General features: G+C 44.9%; 1 protein-coding gene across 3 annotated transcripts in view; it reads right to left on the bottom strand.

Moving 5' to 3' along the window:
- SLC16A12 (solute carrier family 16 member 12) overlaps positions 1 to 20,301 on the bottom strand; it is an 867,838-nt gene that overhangs the window by 380,577 nt on the left and 466,960 nt on the right. For all 3 annotated transcript variants that reach the window (XM_069611325.1, XM_069611324.1, XM_069611326.1), the window contains one exon: positions 13,621 to 13,687. The gene's annotated coding sequence lies outside the window, so the exon portion shown is untranslated. The remainder of the gene's footprint in view (positions 1 to 13,620; positions 13,688 to 20,301) is intronic.

Genomic DNA, 20,301 nt, shown 5'->3' with positions numbered 1-20,301 from the left:
TAGGAATAGCTTCTGTGCTTCTGTATTCGTGCCATCTGTGCCCTGCAGCTCCCATTGGCCCCTCTTGAGATGAGCCTGGCTGCTCAGTCACTCTGCCAACTTGTGTGGTACATGCTTATGCAGATGGTTGGTTTGTTTACTGGCAGGAGTACAGGGCTGGTGCAGTCTCACTCAGGATACTGCTTTGAATGTTGCCTTACACTGGTGTCAAGCGATGGGGGGCCTGTTTTTGTTTGTCTCATATTTCAGTTCATGTTGCTGGACTTGAACCTTCACATGCCTGTGCTGCATCAGTACGGCAATGGTGCCATGGCAAATATGGATGGCCACTCACAAGGCACTTGGAGCCCCTAGATTCATTTGTTCGTTGGCATGCATGGGTGACTTGTACATTTCACTGGTTGCATTGTGACTTCATTGCACCTACGAGGAGTTGTGCAATGTGGCCAGGGAGTGGTGTACAGGCACTCAGTAGGGCCTTTTACGGTTGGTTCGCGATGCCGTACTTCTCACCATGGCGGAATGGTACTTTCCGCCATGCTTGATGGCGTTAGGTATATGTCCGCTAGGGTCAGAATTCGCGTACCGTTGCGCCATGGTGGTAATTACGGTTTGGCATGGCGCGCGTGCGCGTACTTGGTGCAGTTAGCGTTGGCGTTCACTACGGTGTCGCTAATGGCATCGTACTTTACGGTGACGGGTCATAATCGCACCGAGCGCTATTCGATGGCGGTATTGCATTTCCGCCATCGTTTTTCGATTTCCGCCAGGGTCGTAATGAGGGCCTATGTGTCCTTAGTATGTGTAAATAGTGTAAATAGTTTCCTTAGGCTGCCTTCTAGTTTTTTCAGGCATGTGGCTAACTTATCACTGCATATTTGGCCCCATAAGTCATAAATGATCTAACTTTTGTTTCATATAATGTAACCATTGAATGGAGACTAGCAGCCTCATTATGAGTTAGGCAAACCCTGGAGGTAAATCTTCCCACTCAATGCCAAAACAATCGGCAGAATTGGCGGCATTACCTCGGCAATAATTCTGCCACGGTAATTCCGCAAAAAAAGCCCCATTGGGTCCAAAATAAATGAGGAATTACACTGCCACCACCACCTGACCAAGTGGGGGCAATGGTAATTCTCAGGGCTATTTTTGGGAGGATTTACTGCCGATTTTCCGCCTAACTCGTAATGCCTGCCATGAGTGCCAGCAAAGGAATTCATTGCTCCCACAGACTTGTTAACTTTTAAATTCACTAGTTTCCACTGATTAACCCATTTCAACTTGTCATCCACAACAACACCTAAATATTTGCAGTCCCTCATTATTTTGATTTCCTAGTTCGGAAGCTGTCAATTGTAGATTTTCTAGGAATGCCTGTAAAGTAAAGATTAAATAAGCATGGCGCAAGTAATAAACCCTGCTTTGCACCTCTGGAGGTTATTATCCATTTGGAGACTTTATCTGCCTGATCCTTACGAACCTGCAGCCGGTATCAGTGTAGAGTGCCACGATAATGCGCAGGAGGCCACCAGGTATTTTCCATGTGTGCAGTTTATTCCACCATTTGCCTTGACTGACTGGATCAAATGCAGCCGAAAAATCTATATAGACTACATACAGAGGAAGACAGCGCCTAAACCATGTTGCACTTTCAATTTATTTCTACTCATTTGTTTTGTGCATGTATATTGAGATTATATTATAGTGAACATGCCTTAGATATATTTGGCACAAACGGGAACATTTTAAGCAGTATACTATTTATAACTAAAAAATGATCTTTTACCAAAGTACTACAAAGGAAAGCTTTACAAGTAGTGATACGATGCATGTGTAGCTGTTTACTATTTTAAACAATGCACTCATTGTTAAGAACTATTATAAAATGCTAATCTCAATATGTAGAAACGTAAGGGTGGTCAAAATATGGGCCATACGTAGAGTGATTTTACATCTTACATCTGATGCCATTAGTTAAATAATCATTGAAGGATTTTGTTATTCCATAGATGTTTTCTGCACATGGCAAGTAGCCACGACCTCCGGCCATGGCCACTGTCCATTTTTAAAGCACTACCAGACAACTAGCCATGCCCTTTGGCCATGGCCGGTGTGCATGGCCTTCAGCCGTGCCCACTGTCCATTTTGAAACACTACTAGACCACTAGCAATGGCCTTTGACCATGGCCGGTGGGCACAGCCACTCTATATTTTAAAATACTTGCAACCCTTCACTCAAAGATGTTCATCAATCGCAAACTGATTTTTACCTGTTTTGACAGTGGTATTGCTATGTATAAAAGATTGGAGGCTTTGAGAACTCAACAACGTTTTTAGGCAATGCACAGTGAGATTACATTATTTGCCAAGGATCACACACTTTGGTTATGCAGCATGCTTTGAGCCCCTTGTTTTATGACTGGTCTCTTGGTGAATGTTTTGATACATCGCACAACCCCAACTCACTGCATTTAAGCAGTGGAGAAAAGAGAAAAAAATGACTGGCTGCAAGAATAACATATGCCCAGGTACTTCTGCCCCAGAGCTAAAATCAAAAGCTGGCACCATCATTTCCCCTCACTCTCTGGCCAGCCTCCGTTAGCCCTCCTCCTACCCCCACCAGTGAGGCTAAGAACCTCAGGGTTATCTTTGACTCCACACTTTCCTTCTCCGCCCACACCTCTGAGGTCTCTAAAAAGTCAAACTTCTGCTGCACCTCCTCAGAGGTACTCTGCCTTTCCTCTCCTTCCCCCAGGAGCTCACTGTCTCCCAAGCTCTGGTTCTCTGTAGGTTATACCATTGTAACAGCCTCCTTCTAAATCTACCTGCCTCTACTCTCCACCTTCTGCAACTAATCCAGAACAGGAATGCAAGTCTTTTCCTTGGCCTCAAGCCCTGGGATCGTATCCCTCTAGCTCTGAAATCTCTCCATTGGCTCCCAGTGGATGCAAGGATTACATTCAAAACCCTCTACATTGTCCACAAGGCTTTCTGGGGCCTGGGTCCAAAATACCTTCACCTATCACTTCGCAAATAACTCCCCTCTCGAGCTCTTCGCTCCTCTACTTATATCTCCCTCAGGGTCAGTCGTTTTTCAAAGAAACAAGCTGGGGGTAGATCTCTGTCTTCGGCTGGGGCCTCCCTCTGGAACGGCCTCCCTGCCACTCTAAAACTTGAAGAGAACTATCTCCGGTTCTGGAAGCACCTCAAGACCTTCCTCTTTGATTCTGCCTTTGCTCCCCCTCTCCCCTGCTGATCTGCTCTCTGTTGGAACTGTTCACCTGGCCACCCTCTGTCCCCTGGGCCCAGGTACCTGCTCACCCTGTCACCTTACTGCACTGCCTCCTGGCCACCCCTTGCACTGGTGACTGTATCTGTATCCATACAGTCCCCCACAGCCCCCATTTTCTTCTTTTTCTGCACTTATCAGACTTACCCAGTCTGCTGCCGTAAGCACAGCACTTGCCACTTGCTGGCTGCACTACCACTGTTTATTGCCTCAATTACCTATTTATTTGTATTTATTGCTGCTCTTTGTAAGTACCAATGCACATGTTGCTTACTTTATGACAACCACAAGAGGTGGATGACCACTGAGAACCCCTTTCTCCTTTTTGGAGTACTTGCTTTTGAAATCTCAGCTGACGCTCTCCACTGGGAACACAGACTCTTTGAGCCTGTTTAATTTAGGTTTATTCAGATTTCACGGACATAGATATTACTTTGGGAACTTATGGTGACTTGATGTTCACCATTGTCATAGTTAATATCCAGCTATTTATCTCGAGTTGTTAGTTACCTAGACCCTTTTTCCGTACTTTCAGTGATCCATTACCGGTTACGCAGTTCGACACTGTCCGTGCACCCGGCGAGACCTCGCTGTCTTGTGACTGGGTGAGTAACAACAATCTTATAGCATGAGTATCCTTGTGAAGATAGTTTTACTTATAGGGTCAAATTCTTACAAAATGTTTTTTTATATATCATTTCAACCACACAGGTGATTATGATCCTTTTCTGTCTCTTACGAAGAGCAGGTCAGTGTACTCTCATGCATGTGTATTTAATGTTAGAGTCTTTCAAACGTCCCCCAGACCTAATGAGTGTATCCTTATACTTTGTAGGAATTGCAACTGGATTTTGATGAAACTAAAACACGTCCTGCCCTGAAGATGGATTTGTATTAATCCGAAACGCGTAGGCACTGAGTACATACTAGGAGTGTCTTTAGGAACCCTGTAGTGTGAAAGAAACTACTCAGTAGTGGGGCTACACCAAGGTGGTGATTGCCCCCCATATGAAGCCCCCTACCAATGATTTTATGTGAATATATACTACATATATATGCGCTTTTCTTTACCTAACAGGTTTTGTTTGAGTGATTTACTCAGCTCAAATTTAAGTTTGTCCCTTGTGTTTGAATTACTGATCTGTATAAACTGAACTGTGAATACAAATGGTACTAACACACTCCAAAGGAGTAGTATGCTAAAGAATATATTTTATACAATAAACTGTCTTTGTTTGGCTATTTTGCCTGTCGGACTTACTCTATGTCTGCCTTTATCACAGCCTGACTTAGTCTTGTCTGTAGATTTACAGATGTTTAGGGCTCCTGACATACTATTAGATCTTCTTGAACTATTTATAAAACCTACTATTTATTTTGCAATAATTGTTTGAACCTTAATCCCTCTATACCCCACACCTCCCTACCGGGGTCTTTGGACTATACTGGGAATATACACCACTTGGGACTAGTTCCCACTAGGAGTGCAGCAGAGGGTTACCAACTTGCAAAAGTCGGTGTGTGTTCTTTGCCTATTGCAAACTGCACATAAAAAAGTTATACACGACACTGGCAGTGATTTTGAATAATAAGAGCGGTATTCATTTCCTTAGAGGTGACGCTAATCTGCTATTCTCTTTTAAAAAAGAAAATCTTCCATTGTTCTCTCCAGTCTATTTTTGACGTTCTACATCCCATCTGCTTTATATTGCAATTGCTTTAACACAGGATTACTTCACCTAAAGAAATACTACTCAGCACATAATTTTATAAATTTCTTACAATCAGCCAACTGTTCTGGTAAAAGCACCCATGCCTACATTTGTAAACTAGAAACCTCGGGAATGACGTCACCGACGCACAGCCTCCTATTCGGCAAGACTCCCTCCGCATTTTTTGACACAAAAAAACCCCCTAAACCCGATTCATATCATGTTGAAATGGGAATTTGCAAATTTTCGGCCAGAGGCAAGACTTCTTCTGCTAACACAATATAAAAAGATAAAATGGCGCAGTTGCTCGCAAAACTCCATGAGGTGGCATGTTCAACACCTGCCACTGCAGGCGGACAGCTGTGTCAGGAAAACGGCCGCATGGACCTGAGATTATTCAATAGGCAGTGGGACAATGGACCCGGCACACAAACCGCAGGCCACAGTGACAACAACGTGTTTCCCAGATACAACACACCCGAACGGGTGCGCGCTGGGAGCATCCCAGCCTCAGGATAGAAACATCTTGCAAGCAAATGTCAGAAAACCCAGAGACTCCATGCTCTTCCACGGAGACCCGGAGAAGAGTGTAAAAACCCTGAGTAACTCAGAGACTAGGCGGGTATGGCGTCAACCCACCCATTTTGGACGAGCCACCACTAAGCTGCTTGATGCAACTGAGGGAGTGCTTCATAGGCTGCCCTGAACTTTGAAAGGGAAACGCGGTTTCCCTTTGGCAGTTTGGACCCCCGTGCACATGTTGAAATGCTCAATGGGTCCTGCAAGGCCAGGGGCATTGCACCCTGTTATATGCGGTTGAATGTAGCAAAGAGCAACCATATGTATTAAATGAAACGCAGAGGCTTGGATAATAGCTGTATTCTCTTTAATGATTAGGTGGGAACTGGCGCACAGGCGGGCTCTCTGCTTACAAAAACATGTGGGTTACAACCCACAAAACAGTAAAAGAAAGGGGACAGGGCTTGCCCTTCCCAACATTAACAATGAAAGAGGCCATTACACACCCCCAGCATTGAATGGCCCATTGGGGATGCAAGCAGGGGGACTACAGCTCTGAATGTGTGAGGGGGCGGTCCTGCAGAGCTGCTTCAGAGATGTTGGGCCTCCACCATGGGATGCTACAGCTCGTGTGTGCATGTGCAGGAACTAGGAAGCGGTCAATGCTTCTTGGTTCCTGTTCATGTTGCGCGAGAACAGTAGAGCTTTGCAGGACATGGCAGAGTGGATTCTGGACCAAGGCAGCAGGTAAGAAACAAAATGTGTGCTTGAGTGCGTAAATTAAAGAGTGTATGTTGTGTGGGTGCTTGTGTGGATTCAAGGATGATGTGTATGTATGGGTGTATGAAACATTTACCCCTAGCCCCTGCATCCACAAATCAAAGGCCAGCTCACCAGCACAGTGAATGCTGCTTACTTTATGCTAACATTATATCATACCAAGTAAAACATGCCATGCCAGAAAATGTAACCATATGTAAGCAAATGGACATTTTCACAAAGCAAATATTGAAGTGCACCATACATTCGTGATGGGTAACTTTTGAATTAAAAAATGCCAGAAAGCCATTGGGCCTCACTATAACTATTCCGGAATGAGTTAACGGGCGGTGCCGTTAAACCCATTCCGCAATATTACGAGTCCCCCTCGCGGGACCCGATCTGGATGTCTGGTTTCACCAGACGTCCATAGCGGGTCCCGCGAGGGGACCAGGGAGCTAACAACGGGCCGGTCGTAATCGGCCCGTTGTTAGCTCCACACCCATTGAGCCCTATGGGGGCAAAAATGGGAATGGGGAAGGTCCGGGCCCGGGTTCCCTGCTGGAAGAATTACCGGGCCCTCCAAACTCGCAATGGCTCAGTAATTCCCCATTCAGGGAACTCGTACCTGGACACGGTTTTGGAGGCAGCCATGCCCTTTTTAAGGGCATGGCTGCCTCCAAAGTCGTAATGAGGCCCATTGTCACCGCATGGACCTTATGCAGGCTGAACAGGCACATCTTGCCCTTTCACATAAAATTACTTTTAGTGTCTAATTGTGTTTCCAACCTAGGATTTAAGTGAGTCAGCAGCTACATCAAAACAGAACACACACGAAAAGGCATAACGGTTGAGTACTTGGATAAAAACGCAAACATATGTCAACACAAAGCAGAAAGCTGAGCAAGTAATTTGGAAGTCCCTTTCTGGGGGGAAGCTATGCATGCCTTAACCTCTATGAATTACAGATTGTGGTCCATTGGAAGGAGTGTCTTCCTCTGCAACCTGCAATTTCATCATTGGACTGAGGATGAGCTTTCATCCACAGCTGTGGTGGTTTCCGAGTCCAGTGCGATCTCTTTAGTAACAACTGAGCCATGTGCATGCTTGTGGATTATGAGCAGTAAGGTATGGCTGCACTCTGAAATATTATTCATGGATTTGCGCAGGGCAGTGGCACAGTTCATCATCTCAATCTGCAGGGGACACGTACCCTCTATGTCCTTGCTGACAGCTGTTGTCAGCCGGTCCACCAGCTGCATTTTCTCATACATACATGAAAGGTTAGCAACATGCAAAGATATGGTATTTATTAAGCCACAGTGTAGCGTTCCACCAGAGAATGCAGCTGTTACTTAAGGTCACAATGGTTGGTGGAGGACTGTTGTAATTGCCCCTGCACCATTAATAGTATTTTGAATACTGGCTTGCATCTTCCCACTGTGTGGCTGGCATCACATTGACACTATGAGTAGGTGTTTAATCATTTTGATCATTAGTAAGTCTATTTCATCATTTGCATTTACCACAACTGCCTTGTTGTTTTCCACCTACACCTCACATTGGGCCTCATGGCTGACTCCGTGGCTATGACTTTGCTCAAAGCTGCATGAACATCATCAACCATGTTCTGGATGACTCGTGAACTGTGTCACTGAAATCTGCATGCAAACAAGGGCAAGGCATTGCTAACTTACTACCAAGCAATGGTCACATAGAACCACATAACCCCACCAAGCTCCTACAACCTGCACATGCCTTAGACCTGACTTGGATTACATTGTGGTCTCCACACAGAACTGTGGCATCACTCCTGCTTCCATCTATACAGCAGTTATATGCTCTCCTGTCTTGAAGACACCAGCACGAACAGACCTTTACTTTGAGGCATGTGCACAATGCACTGCACACACTCCCACTTGCCTCCACTGATTCTTCACTGTTGCATCCAAGATTCTCAATAATCACATTATCAAAGGCATCCAAACTGCCAGAATCTATAGTCTTGAGCACTTTCATCTCTGTGGGTGTCAGGTCCAACTAGCAGGGAGGGCCTCAACTGGTCTTCTTTGTTTACTACTTCGCATAGAGGTACTTTTTATGCACATTCCTGTGCAGGTCATTCCAGCATTTCTTTGCGTTGAGAGTGGTGCGTCTAAAAGCTTGATACTTTGCCGATCTGCAGCACTATTTTGTCACAAACAATATGTCATATTGAACTGTGGATTCTATTGCTCCAGCAAAATATTGAGAACATCCTGTGAAAATGTCACCTTGCACTTTGTTGAGGCCTCATGCCACTGGGAAACTACTGCAGAGGAGCAGCTGCATGCCTGTGCAGGAAGCCCTTCCCCCCTACCTCTCATATGTTGGAGACCTGAGATCGTGCCATGTGTGACACCAACAGTTGTGCCAATACCACAGCGGCGTGTGTTTGAGAGAAGATACCCATTGAGACAACCGTACCAAATGTATTCCCGAAGCAATGACAACCTAAGGGAGAAACTCCCTGAAGCAATATGAAAAAGAGCAAAGAAAGAAGCTAGTGATGTCACAAGAGACATATACGACATGCCGAGATACTGCCTGAAGAAGATGTATGGATCCTACAGAGTCTGATGCCGAAGTAAAGAATCAAGTGAACTTTTAAATACGAAAAAGAAGATTACACGTGCACGAAGTGCTGCAGAAAATCAACCATTCAATAATTGTACAGATGCTGAAACGCAAGTACACTAAGTCATCATAGAAGCTGGATATACGTAGTGAATAGAATGCAGGCAAAGCCGCCATTATATAGAAGCTGGTCATTGGTATCATGAATTTAGCAAGCCAGGACCCATGAAGAGGGAAGGGAAAACTGTGTCGCAGGAAGAATAAGCTGAATCGTGTCGCTGCATGACGAGGTTGTCTGGCCTGGAGTCAAGACTGAAGCAGCCAAGGTCAGCTATATATTCTGGAAAGGAGCAAACTTGCAAAGGATGAATCATCCCTTGTTAAGGTGCAAAGAAAGAACAAGAGTGCCAAGTTTTAAGCATTTAAAACCTGCAAAATGGACCAAATCGTGGTCTCTTGTCATGTGAGCCAAGGATGAAAATAGAGTTCGGACTTGGAGTCCCAGGACACGATAGTGAGAGCTCTCACTCCCATATAGTCTAAAGACAATGATACTTTGTCAATGCCAAGTTCAAAGAAAATCTTCATGTCAGAAGGCATAAGGCATGGGCGATGAGAGATGCTGGGCTAATTGTTCTGGGTTTATGTGCTGCTAAGTGAACTGAATGTTCCAGACATGGCACAAGCATGCCAACCTATTGTAGTGGTCCATATAACGAAGGAACTTATAGTTTAAAAACCAATGAGAAACCGTGTATCTAATGTTTCTCAAGATGACGAGATAGGCATACAGTGGGCAGACAATCACGATCCTAGTTCCTATAGAAGATATACTTAGATGTTCCCCTTAAGCCAATCCCGACGCCTAGTAGGTTTTTCACTATTTGCCACGTAGTATGATGTCACCTCTGACATATTTTGTGACAAAAAAGATATGATTTGTGTGAAGATCGCTGAGAGAACCGAGCATACGTCCGTTCTTGTTCCTTATAAACTCCCTGTTTTAAATAATTAATAAAACAGTACTTTGCCATCTTCCTGAGTTGGTTTGGTTATTTGGACTCAGAGTTATTCTGTGTGATCCCATCCATTACATGCACGTTCCTAAAGGGCCGTAAACTCACCACATTTGCAGTAGCACACGGTCCCCAAACTCTCTGCGATTTTCACTGCCACAGTGATGCCTACTGGGACACACCATATTGTTCAGTTGTTCCGGTCTTGCGCATCACATGATGTTGGTGACCACACATGACTTCAATACATGTGCAGCTTTGTTTCCACGTCCATACCCCTGTGCTACCGACTCGTTGGAAGCCAACTCGCTACCACCAAAACTCTGATTGAAAGCATTCTAACATGTGATGAGGGTCAGAGACCTGATCCTGTCAAGGGGAGATGGGGCCCCTTCTCAACATAGGGCAGGAGGCCTACCAGGGTGTTTGCCAGAGCCAGTCCTGCCCCAGAGGTGGGACGAGGGAGTCGGGAGGGCCCCAGTCTCTGTCCGCTCCATATGTGTCTCGTTACAAATGACAAATGTCACTTGCATTCACCCCATACCTAACTCCTCACTTGCTGGCCAGTGTTTTCTCTCTTTCTTTGCAGGACATCTGCATTGTGAAAACTTTGTGGTGGAGAGAGGCGCAGACAACCCACCACTGAGAGAAGCAGCAGTGAACATACAGCAAGCAGAACGTTGCTCACAGAGGAGCTGCAGTCAAAACACCCATCATGCACTAAAAGATTACTTGAAATATGCCTTTTCTTATAGCCAGCTGCCATTGTGACACACTGATGGACCAATGTTTATGACGGAGACAGGGCTTAAAGGAGGTGTTATGTTTTCTGATCTCTGTATACTGGAACATGGGGAAGAGCAGGGCAGCGATTGGCCATCAGAACCAGCTTAGGGTGAGGGCCAATGAAAGTGAGAAGATGAAGATAAAGGGACATGGAAAGACAAAGGCAATGTGGGTTGTTCGTGTGAGGTCAAGGGAGAGAAATGTGTACCGAGAGACCAGGCAGAAGAAGGACTGCAGAAGAGAATTACATTGAGTATGTACAAGGTGAGGTATTGGTTGGTGAGAGAAAGTTGTACTTGGATGTGATAGAGTTTGTAAGGTGAGTAGGGTGAGTGAGTGAGTGAGTGAGTGAGTGAGTGAGTGAGTGAGTGAGTGAGTGAGTGAGTGAGTGAGTGAGTGAGTGAGTGAGTGAGTGAGTGAGTGAGTGAGTGAGTGAGTGAGTGAGTGAGTGATTGAGAGAGTGAGTGAGACTGAGAGAGTAGGTGGATATTTAGAGTCTGAGTGAGACAGTTGATTGAGAGAGTGAAAAGAAGGTGGCTGTGGCAGAAGGACGGGTGGGGTTTAGTGGAGAGTCGAGAGTAATGGGGAGTTGAGAGTAGATGTTAGTGTGAGTAGAGAGTAGTGGTGGAGAGAGTAGAGGAGAGTAGTGGACAATAGGATGTGGAGAGAGTAGTGGAGAATAGTAGGAGGAGATGGGACTCCTTGAAATTAGTGGAAGGAGAAAGTAGTGAAGAGTAGTGAGAGTGTAGAGTAGCCAGAAGAGAGCAGTGGAGAGTAGTAGCAGTGGAGTGTAGAGAGTAGTGGGAGTGAAGAGTAGTGAAGAGGGAGAGATGGGGTAGTTTGGACATCAAAGGGATAGAAAGAGAAAGAAATAGAGAGAAGGAAGAGAACAGGAGGAAGAGAATCAAGGAGAGGAGACAGCAGGAAGAGAATTGTAATTGTACATTGTAATCGTTTATTTGTAAAGCACTCATTTATGTTTCAAAGCACAAGAGGAAAGTCTAGAACATCAGGTTGAGGAGTAAACATTAGAGTGAAGCATGGGCGAGTGGAAGGCACCACTTCCTGATATTCTTCTTCTTGTGGGACCCTGAGTTTGGATTCACCCAGAAAGCCCCAGAGGGATTAAGACAGATAAGGCATTGCCTTTAGGCCCTCACCATCAGGCAACCAGATTGTAACTGGTAGGTGTTACCGATCTCTAGTGTCCATCTTGGGATTTAAGGAAGACTGTGCAACAATGGATGAAGACCCTAGGAAATTGAGAGAGAGGGGTGGCCCTTAGTTGTTCCTGATTCGAGCTCTCAATTATAAAGCTTGAACCTTCTTTGAAAGTTGGTGTGTTCATGAGGCCATCTATGACAGACATGTTCAGGTACTTGCTAGGTGAAGACCAACTATTTTAATGGAAATTTAAGACAAATTCAGACCTCAAAATACAGAAGTAACAACACCCGGAGAGTCATCGCACATTGTTTTTTACACAATATTGGAAGCTGGGTTTGTTGCCCTCATCACTGTAACACCATTGAAAATAGACCTTAGTAGCATTTTGATAGTGGGCCACACCTCCTCCGCCATTGCCTTCACCATAATGCCTAGTGCAAACCGCCCTACTTTAATGCATTGCAGAGCACCGTTAGAATGCATCACTTCAAAAGTAACGCTCAGGAGTCTTCTAAGGCTGCAGACGGTACTTGCATTTTATATTTCATTTTGTTTTCAGAGGTGACGAGTTATTCCTCCGTGCAGAAATATAATGAACATCCATTTGCATCTTCAGAGGAAATGCTTGATGAACAAACCATGAAAACCTGTTTAATAATTCATACTCAATACCCAATCTGCCGCTCACTCAAAGATAAATAACATCCTTTCTAAAACAACCAGGGTGGTCCTGCACCAAATCCTACGTTTCTTTCCTGTCAACGAGGTCACGTACTGTGATCATGTCCTTATTACAGGTCAATTCTCACATGGCTAGGTATTTCCTTAGAGTTTTAGCCTAGGAACATGGCTTTAAAAAGCATGCTCAGTACTACAAGTCCTCATCCCGGATAATGTATAATACATTATGTTGGGCAAAGTAATATTAACAATACGACTCTCCTTTTATATAGGTCTTCAAGTGAGCCTAATCTGGGAAGGATGAATGACTGAGTCACTCCTAAGTGTTTCAAACCTGTGAATGCAGATTGCCCAAAGATGTCTTAGGCAAGCACTTAATTCACATTACTTGTATGTTATGAATTATTTGCAAAGTAGGAACTGGTGTTGTCAAAACTTGTGCACAAGGGGATCCACAAAGAACTAAGAACAAAGAAAGGGACTATGATGGAGTAGGACTGTGATAAAGGACTATGACGAAGGGGAAGGACTAGGATGCAGGAGAAAAACTAGGACCAACGACTAGGTCAAAGAAGAAGGACATTGACAATGGACAAGAAGGAAGACCAGGACAGGAAGACAGACATATGAGAAGGAGAAAGACTATGAAAGTGTAGGAGGATTATGAATAAGGTCTAGAAGAAAAATGATAAGCAGAAGGACAGAAGGATAACAATTTCTATTGCAAACAATACATTGCCAGTTGCCCAGCCAACCAAATATTCTGCTTCTCAACACCCTTTCTTCTCCCTCTTATCTGTAGCATTGTATTGTGCACCAGATGGTGCTAAAGTGTCATCATATATGTGAAAAACAAAAACGGCAAAATAGGATGCATACACCAAGCTTGAATGAATGCTCAATTGGAGTGTAAAAATAGAGGGTTTTAGAATATATCCTTACACCGAATTGAAATCCCATATACACAGTTTAGCAAAGTTCTCCTTGGCAACTTTCAGCAGAAAATAAAAATGACATTATTATGTATTGTTGTCAGTATGTTGCATTATGAAAGTGATTATGGGTTACTCACCATTTTCAGTTTTGAAGCTAGATCAGCCCCCCCCATGGGGTTTCATTGAGTTTTTTTAAACTGACAGCTAAAAAGAAAAAAAAACACATCAAGACGTTATAGTATATCAATTAGAAGAAATCCAGAAGAGCGCAGCGGAATGATATATTCAAAACTGCATTTTCATGCTTACCTTTATAGGGAATAATTAATCTGTCAATACCTAGACATTTTTTATGATTTACACAGAAGTGTTTAGAGTATGTTGTCAAGTAGTATGAAAACTTGAAACAATTGAAATGCCAGACAATATATTCAAAGGAAGAAGAAGACATCCTGAATCTTCAATGCATGGCAGTTGTGTGATGAACAACTTTGTAAACTGATATTTAGAAGTACATATTCTTCCAAATGCATATAAGGGTAGGGCTTGCATTTAAGTTGAAGGAAATATGTTGGGGAGTGGTGAAATGGAGAACTGCTTATTTCAAAACAGGAAAGGGCAGAATCCCGTAGGTTTTTCCCAAAGTACACCATGCCAAGCAATCTCTGGTTCACTGTCGAAATTTTCCCTAACTACATTTCTGCATGTTATATGACGTTTAACACACAATTGGAGAAAGTGAAAGGGGGATTCTATGTGAAAATATCCCCTACAAAAGCATTGCCATCAAGAATGCCTTAATCATTATTATCGGCATGGCAATGCTACCACAACATGTTAATGGCAGAGAAAAAGCACATCCAGCACATTCAAGACAGGGATAATGTATTATTCTGACTCTCATCCCAGCATACGAGTGGGTAGGTGTGGGACAGATGTCGGATGGTGGTTTTTCCCAAAATTTAAATGTAGCATGATTGGGTCATGGGATATTGGCGTTGTTCAATGTATTGTTCAGGATATGTTTACTAAAGGTGTGTTTCTGATGATACTTTCAAAGGATATTGAAATGTATTTACTAGGAATTTGTTTCAACCACCATGCATGGCACCGGCACTAGGAAATAAGGGGGTTGGCGCATGAGCCACGAAATGGCTTTGGCTAAGCCTTCTCACTCATTAACACCTGTTGTCTAAATTCTTTGTCCAGCCGTGGTACACGACAGATCAACAGGGTCAGGTCAGAGGAGGGTGAGTTGAACAAAGAGACCAGATGCAGGCAGAACAGTGCGGAAGAACGGGTATGTAGTTTGTAGAAAAGGCGAGCGACTAGCTGACGAGAGAAAGTGGTACTGCGGTCTGAGTATGCATGGTAGGTGTGTGGGTGTGATTGGGAGTAGGAGAGTAGGGAGGGAGTGAAAGGGTAACTGAGGCAGTGAAGGGAGGGTGACTGAGATGAAGGTGGGGAGGAGTAGTAGTGGGGAGGTGGAGTAGTGTAAAGGAGGAGGTAGAAGTGAGGTGGATGAGGTAGTAGCACTGCTGTGAGGAGTAGTAAGGGGTCTGAGAGTGGAGAATACCCATGTGTAGAAGGAGAGAGTAGTAGGAAGGAAGGAGAGAAAGAGGCCATGGGAGGGAGAGCTAGAGAGAGGACCAGGGAGAGAGAGAGAGATGGACGGAAGAAGGGAAGGGGGAGAGTAGCAAGGAAGGGAGTGAGAGTGGTTAGCACCAGGGGAAGGAACCCCAATGGGTAAATCCAGGAGGATGTTGAGTGTTAGGCATTGAGAAAGGCTAGTGTTAAGAGGTGATATAGTATAAAGGCATGTATAGGGTGGGGGCGGGGGGTTAGAGAGCAAGAGTGAATGAAGAATACAAGAGAGGCCCAACAAATGCATGCCAACCTACTTGACGGCCGGAAAATAGACTTTTCTGTGAGAGTGGTCCTCTATAGTGTACTGAATCACTGGGGAGATAATGGTCTGTGTGGTTGGATTTCCAATTATTGAGCAAATGAGAGAGGAGCAGGTCAGTCATTCCGCCCAAAGTGTAATAAAAATTGATCGAAGCGCAAATGCGTTTGCTCCAAAACAGGCTCACGGTCATGGCACCTTTACCAGCAAATAGACACATGTGATTCAGGCAGAAGACGCACTTGATAATCTCACCCAAATGATGTAAATATACAGATGGGTTTGCATTAACGCACACATGCATTTACTCGCCGTGGACTCCCAGACTTGGAACTTTTCCAACAGCATGAGAAATGGTGATTTCAGCAGCATCACATACACCTCTCCTTTTTCTTGCTCTATTCATTTTGTAAGTCCTCCACCACGCAATCTGAGTCTCTTATCCTGCCCAACCAGGGAGGCACCACTTTGGTATTAGCATTCCAGCCCGCACATCAATACGAAAAGACTAACTCCCGTCCACACACTTCGGCCATTCGGATGGCTTCCATGATACACCTATTTGTCCTTTATACTATAACATTACTCTCCAGGTGGCATAATGCTGTCCTCTTGTGCTTTATAAAACACCTCTTCAAAAATTCCTGGAAATAACCACCAGTGAATTGTGTCCCTTTATGCATCAGAACACTACCCGGCACTCCTTCCCTCGCAAAAATCCCCTGGAAAATGTCCACCACAGTTTCTCCACTCTCGCAACTTTATACTCAGTCGACCTGGACAATAAATCCACAAGTACCATAATTAATTTTCCTCGCCAACTTTCCATGTCCACAGGACCTAGAACATCCATAGACAATCCATCCCATACCTTCTCTGGTGTACATAGATCTTTAACATGGGTTGTGCACACGCTAACTCACATTTCCCTACTCTTCCACACTCCACACTTTCAGCCACCCTTCTCTCAAAATATCGATCAAGTCCTGCCCACCAACAGTCACTCCTTATAACTGCCTTAGTTCTCACCTCTCCAAAATTTCCCTCGTGTGCAATATCAACATTTATTGTTCCGGACAGATAGAGGAACAACAATACGTTCCCAAAGATGCAATGGTCCTGCCACTGAATTCAATTCATGTACCTCCCAGAAAGACTGTTTATCCTGTGTTAGTCTCCACTTAACAGGTCACTCTGAATTCACAAAGCCCATTACATACACGCACTAATACATCAACACTGTTCACAGCTTTCAACCACTCCTCCTTCTCCAAAATACCATCATGGTTTATAAAGACCCTTTCAGAGAGCTCTACAACACTTTCTTCCTCTCCCTGACCACCTAACCTTGACAAATGGTCAGCTAACCCAGAAATAACTTCCATGATAAACTTGTCACTTTACATTCTGGAAACACAGCTAGCAAAAATTATTGATGCCTTGCTCAAACCTTTTAATAAAAAAAATTCTTTTTAGGGGTTAGTGGTCTGTCCGTGTAACACATTGCACACCCATACAAAACTGCAGACTTTCCGCACAGCCCAATTATATGTTTGGGCCTCTTTCTCCAGTATAGAATAATGTATTTCTGACCTCTCAACACCTTAGGAGCATGTGCTACAATGTATTCACTGCCATCCCCATTTGACTGGGATAAAGCCATTGCTATACCACAATCACTTGCATTCACAGTGATCACACTCCTTCTCCATTTGTCAAATTTTTTCTAAGCTTTTGCTAAGAAGCCAATCTCGGACTTTATTCTGCAAAACTCCCTTTCACACAAATCATTCCACATAAACTCCTCTCCTCTTTTAAGCAATTTTCTCAACTCTGTCACCAATTAGCAAAGATCTGAATTAATTCTGGTAAATGTGATCATCCCAAAAAAGATTGCAGCTCACCTTTGGACTTTGGTACTTTTATCCTTTTTATCGTATCCACCATTTTGCTTTTTGGCCTCACTCAAAATCATGATAACTCATGTGCCAGATACTCCACCTTTTCTTTCCAGAACACACACTATGAAATGGGCTGACCTGGCCTCTTCTCTCCCCTCCCCCTCTTCCCAACTCCTCCAGCTGGGGGATCTTAACATCCATCTTGACTCTCCTGACTATTTAGGATCTTTCTGCAACCTGTGTGACTCTCTTTATCTTTCCTTTCTACCCTCTGGTCCAATGCATACTGCTGACCACACCTTGAATGCTCTCATCTCCACAGATATTCCACTCTCTATTCCTCTCACTACCTCACGCTCATGGACTAATCATTCTCTTCTCTCTTCTCACATTAAGCTCTCTTCTCCTTTAGCAATGACACACTCTACACCACCTCCTGCCTTTAAGATCATCCGACCCATGAAAAGAGCGTCAGTGGCTACCTTTCCCTCAACCTACTTTCCTCCTTCTACTGCGGCTGACTCCCACCCTGATACAGCCCTCTCTAACTTTCACTGTTCCATGTCCAACACTCTTGACATTCTTGCCCCTGTCATGAGGGTCCGACTGAAGCCTCCTAAAAAGTGCAACTCTTGGTACGACTCCGATCTGGTTGGCTTTAAACGCAAGTGCAGAGCAGCAGAACTGAAATGGTGATCTTCAGGTGCACCCTCTGACAAACTGACCTGCCGCCTTCTTCAAAGGCAATATAGACCCTGCATCCACTCCAAGAAAAGAGTCTACATTTAAGCCTGCATCTCAGTGGCATTTAAGAACACGGCCAAACTTTTCAAAGTCTACAAGGAACTGGCCAACCCTACTGCAGCTGCATACTTTACTGAACCCCCCGGACCCTACATTTCACCACCAAAACACAGGACATCCTGTCCACTCTCTCTTCTGCTCCCCCTCCTACACCAACATCTCTTGGGCCCCACTCAGCCGCCCCCACCACTCCCCCTCTTCTATCCTCCCTCTCCCCTCTCACATCTGATGAGGTCTCCAGACAAATCCGGTCTATGAAAGCCTCTTCCAAACAGGTGGACCCCTGCCCCTCCAAAACCATCAAGTACAATATTGACATTCTCGCTTCAGACTTGGCTGACCTCTACAACCTCTATTTCACCAATGGAGTGTTCCCTTCTCTTCTCAAGCACTCTCTTGTGCACCCTCAGCTCAAAAAACCTTCTGCCGACCCGTCTTTTCTGGCAAACTATCTTCTGATCCTGATCACCCCTTTCCTGGGAAAACTCCTGGAGAAGCTGGCTATCAATCAACTTACCCTCCACAATGAATCTGTTGGTCGTCTCCATGACCATCAGTCTGGATTTAGAGCATCCAGAGGCACGGAAACTGCTCTTCTGGACATCCATGAAGACCTGCTCTGAAATCTTGACTCTAACTCTCCCTCTGTCCTCATTCTTCTCGACCTCTCTTCTGCTTTCAATACAGTAAACCACAACATCCTGGTCACCCATCTCTGTGATACCCTGAGCATCACAGAACAGGCCCTGGTGTTGATGACCTCCTTTCTCTCTGACCGGCCCTCCTAGGTGAACTTGTGTCCTTTCTCTCCTCTATCACTCTCTCTACTTGTAGTTTTCCCAGGGATATAACTTTCAGTGTTATGCAGATGACTCGTATCTCTCTTTCAGGCTACCCTATGCCTCCTCCTCGCTCATCCCGGACCACATATTTGCAATTCAGTCTTGGTGTGCTGCTAACGATCTCTGTCTGAATGCCAGTAAGAATGAGATCATACTCATCTGGAACCCTGTTCCTGCTTTCCCACTTTCACGCTGGCTGGCGTCCCTTGGCCCTGTGCCCTCACCTACCAATGAAGCAAGAAATCTAGGGTACATCTTCGACTCTACTCTCTACTTCTCTTCTCACATCTCAGACCTCTCCAAAAAGTCCCACTTCCAACTGAACCTCCTCAGAGGTATTCTCTTTTTTCACTTTCCTCCAGAGGCTCACCACCTTGAGAGCCCTGGTTCTCTCTAGGCTGAACTATTGCACAGCTTCTTTCCCAATCTTCCTACTTCTACGCTCGTCCTCTACAACTGACCCAGAACAGAACCACAAGACTTATCCTTGGCCTCAAGCCCAGGGACTGCATCTCTCAGGCGCTGGAATCCCTCCACTGGCTCCCTGTGGCTGCAAGGATCGAGTTCAAGACCCTCTGCATAATCCGCAAGGCTTTCTGGGGCCAGGGCACGCACTATCTACAACGCTCTCTTCCTAAATATCCTCCCTCTAGAGTCCTCCGCTCGTCCTCCTCCAACTCTCTGCAGGTGAGCCGCTTTCACAAACAGAGATATGGGGAAAGATCTTTATCCTCTGCAGGTGCCTCCCTCTGGAACTGCCTCCATGCCTCTCTCTATCTTGAGCCTGAGCACCTTAAGTTCCGGAAACTCCTCAAGACCTTCCTCTTCTCTTCCTCCTTCTCTCTCCCTTTCCCCTGCTAACCTCTGTTCTTTTTCTCTCCACCCACTTTCTCCTCCATAACTCAGTTCAGTTTTTGCTGACGGGTTGCCTGGTTCACATCAAGAGCCTTACAGGTCCCAGGTTCCCCCGCCTTTTGCACTTGCCTCTGGCCCGCTTCACTATGTTCATCATTACTGCACTTTCAGTTTACGCTCCATGAGCGGGGCAACCTCTCTGCACTTAACCTAGGGCCCTGCTGGGTTGGACTTGTTTGTTCCCCGACCCCCTTCCTTGCACCTCTGTCTGTATGCATGCATAACCTAAATGTACTAGGACTAGCTAGTATGTCTGTCCTGTCCCCCCTTTTTTGTCCCCCTCCCTAGCTTGGTCACAACTGTAACATTTCATGCACTTGCACTAGGAGAAATGCCATCAGTCCCACTATGCTAGTTTTTCTGTTAGATCATTCGGAAACTTTCAGGCCTAAAAATAAGGTTCCCTCCCCACCCTGAAGCACTTTGAAGCACTCCACCTGTGTATAAGCG

This window comes from Ambystoma mexicanum, chromosome 8, assembly GCF_040938575.1.
Source record: "Ambystoma mexicanum isolate Mex_15411 chromosome 8, UKY_AmexF1_1, whole genome shotgun sequence".
NCBI classification, from domain to species: Eukaryota; Metazoa; Chordata; class Amphibia; order Caudata; family Ambystomatidae; genus Ambystoma; species Ambystoma mexicanum.
The sequence above is the reverse complement of the archived record's forward strand: the minus strand, read 5'-3'. Positions and strand labels throughout refer to the sequence as shown.